The sequence below is a fragment of the Megalobrama amblycephala genome, linkage group LG12, assembly GCF_018812025.1.
Source record: "Megalobrama amblycephala isolate DHTTF-2021 linkage group LG12, ASM1881202v1, whole genome shotgun sequence".
In the NCBI taxonomy this organism is placed as follows: Eukaryota; Metazoa; Chordata; class Actinopteri; order Cypriniformes; family Xenocyprididae; genus Megalobrama; species Megalobrama amblycephala.
Window position 1 is genome coordinate 2,592,091 of NC_063055.1, and position 3,099 is coordinate 2,595,189.

General features: G+C 32.4%; 1 long non-coding RNA gene across 1 annotated transcript; it reads left to right on the forward strand.

Moving 5' to 3' along the window:
- Nucleotides 1–468: 468 nt before the first annotated feature.
- LOC125280408 lies at nucleotides 469–1,568 on the forward strand. Its single transcript, XR_007187602.1, has 3 exons — nucleotides 469–509; nucleotides 711–763; nucleotides 1,389–1,568. It is a non-coding gene; the product is annotated as an uncharacterized LOC125280408 (long non-coding RNA).
- The last annotated feature ends 1,531 nt before the right edge of the window (nucleotides 1,569–3,099 follow it).

Here is a 3,099-nt window from a genome sequence, read left to right on the forward strand (position 1 = left end):
CATAGCATTTTTTAATTGTGTTAAGTAACTATTAGTTAATCAGTAACTAATCAATTCAGTCATGCCTCCTGAAGAACTACGATTAAGTAACTACTAATTCAGCTTCAGGAGGAATAACTATTAAGTAACTATTAATGAACTGTGAAACTCAGTATCAGGTTATGGCCCTTTCTTCTTTACTACTAATGTTAGTTGATTTACTTAGATTTATGCCTACTGTACTGATATATATATATATATATATATATATATATATATATATATATATATATATATATATATATATATATATATATATATATATATATATATATATATATATTGTTAAACATTCGTTCATTTGCGCCACTGTATGTTTCTGTCGGTGGGTGCTATAATGTTGCACGTCTTGCATTACAGCATCACATGCAGGTCAAAGTTTGAGCGCACACATGTAATATCTGTGAGTTTTGTAATATCTCCTGTTTTGCAAGAGAAAAGGGACTGGGATTCCAACTGTCAGCGGAGAGGTACATCGCTCTCGCATTATATCAATGCGCTGGCGACACTTAAACTAAACACTGTAGATACCACATTAATGAACTGTAGAATTAGAAGAAAGTTGTTTATTCATTTATGTTTTTTAAACGAATGGTGAATTCTTCGTGTTTTTCCTCGTGCTCGACCATTTCCGTGGATGGCGCTTGAGAGTGTTCATTTTTTTATTCAAGTGTTGTCTGCAACCAGAAAATCAGGATGGATCCGTGACCTGCCAATACCTCAGGTATGTTTATGGCCTTTTATATATTTTGTGTCTGTTTTTACTCAAGATATTTCACATTACTATTATAAAGTGATGCCAAATGAGTTCTGTATTTAAGGCAATGATCATTACCACATCATGCTCAAAGAATTACTTCAAACCCACTGATAATTAATAAAGAATTACCACATCATTCTCAAGGAACTACTAAGAACCTGGAACAGTATTCTAAAGTGAAAACAATGGGAACCCATTGATAATTAATAAATAATTACCACAACATTCTCAAGGAATTACTAAGAACCTGGAACAGTATTCTAAAGTGAAAATATCCTTGTGCATAAGTAATAAAGCCTAAAGTAGTACTGACATAAAAAAAAATGTAATTTTACTTTAAAAGATGACACATTTTAAGAACATTTACATTTATTGCAGTGTTAATAACATTTTCAAAAAATTGAAATACAACAATACAATGAAAAAAGTGAACACTAAAACAAGAAAACAATACCAAAATTTTACATCAGATTACTAGGAACTTACCAAATATAACAACAGAAGACAGCAAATATGTGTATGCCTAAACTTCAACTTTCAGCCAATGGTTCTCCAATACATCTAATTCATGTTATTTTTTCTGGCAAAGGTCAATAAGCATGCCATTCTTCTTTTTTCCCTCGATGATGCTTCGAAGTGGCTCCCTTGTGCACATTTCTTTGCACTGTTTGGCAAACTCTGACAGTTTCATTGAGCTTCATTAATTATCAATGGGTTCCCATTGTTTTCACTTTAGAATACTGTTCCAGGTTCTTAGTAATTCCTTGAGAATGATGTGGTAATTCTTCATTAATTATCAATGGGTTCCCATTGTTTTCACTTTAGAATACTGTTCCAGGTTCTTAGTAATTCCTTGAGAATGATCTGGTAATTGTTCATTAATTATCAATGGGTTCCCATTGTTTTCACTTTAGAATACTGTTCCAGGTTCTTAGTAATTCCTTGAGAATGATCTGGTAATTCTTCATTAATTATCAATGGGTTCCCATTGTTTTCACTTTAGAATACTGTTCCAGGTTCTTAGTAATTCCTTGAGAATGATCTGGTAATTCTTCATTAATTATCAATGGGTTCCCATTGTTTTCACTTTAGAATACTGTTCCAGGTTCTTAGTAATTCCTTGAGAATGATCTGGTAATTCTTCATTAATTATCAATGGGTTCCCATTGTTTTCACTTTAGAATACTGTTCCAGGTTCTTAGTAGTTCCTTGAGAATGATGTGGTAATTCTTCATTAATTATCAATGGGTTCCCATTGTTTTCACTTTAGAATACTGTTCCAGGTTCTTAGTAGTTCCTTGAGAATGATGTGGTAATTCTTTATTAATTATCAGTGGGTTTGAAGTAATTCTTTGAGCATGATGTGGTAATGATCATTGCCTTAAATACAGAACTCATTTGGCATCACTTTATAATAGTAATGTGAAATATCTTGAGTAAAAACAGACACAAAATATATATAAGGCCATAAACATACCTGAGGTATTGGCAGGTCACGGATCCATCCTGATTTTCTGGTTGCAGACAACACTTGAATAAAAAAATGAACACTCTCAAGCGCCATCCACGGAAATGGTCGAGCACGAGGAAAAACACGAAGAATTCACCATTCGTTTAAAAAACATAAATGAATAAACAACTTTCTTCTAATTCTACAGTTCATTAATGTGGTATCTACAGTGTTTAGTTTAAGTGTCGCCAGCGCATTGTTATAATGCGAGAGCGATGTACCTCTCCGCTGACAGTTGGAATCCCAGTCCCTTTTCTCTTGCAAAACAGGAGATATTACAAAACTCACAGATATTACATGTGTGCGCTCAAACTTTGACCTGCATGTGATGCTGTGATGCTGTGATGCAAGACGTGCAACATTATAGCACCCACCGACAGAAACATACAGTGGCGCAAATGAACAAATGTTTAACAATATTTGCAGAGCATATATATATATATATATATATATATATATATATATATATATATATATATATCAGTACAGTAGGCATAAATCTAAGTAAATCAACTAACATTAGTAGTAAAGAAGAAAGGTAACCTGATACTGAGTTTCACAGTTCATTAATAGTTACTTAATAGTTATTAATAGTTACTTAATAGTTATTCCTTCTGAAGCTGAATTAGTAGTTACTTAATCGTAGTTATTCAGGAGGCATGACTGAATTGATTAGTTACTGATTAACTAATAATTACTTAACACAATTAAAAAACGCTATGACATACTGATTAGTTAACACATATTCCTTAGTAGTTAATAGTAGTTGAGTGTTAATGAAGAACTACTG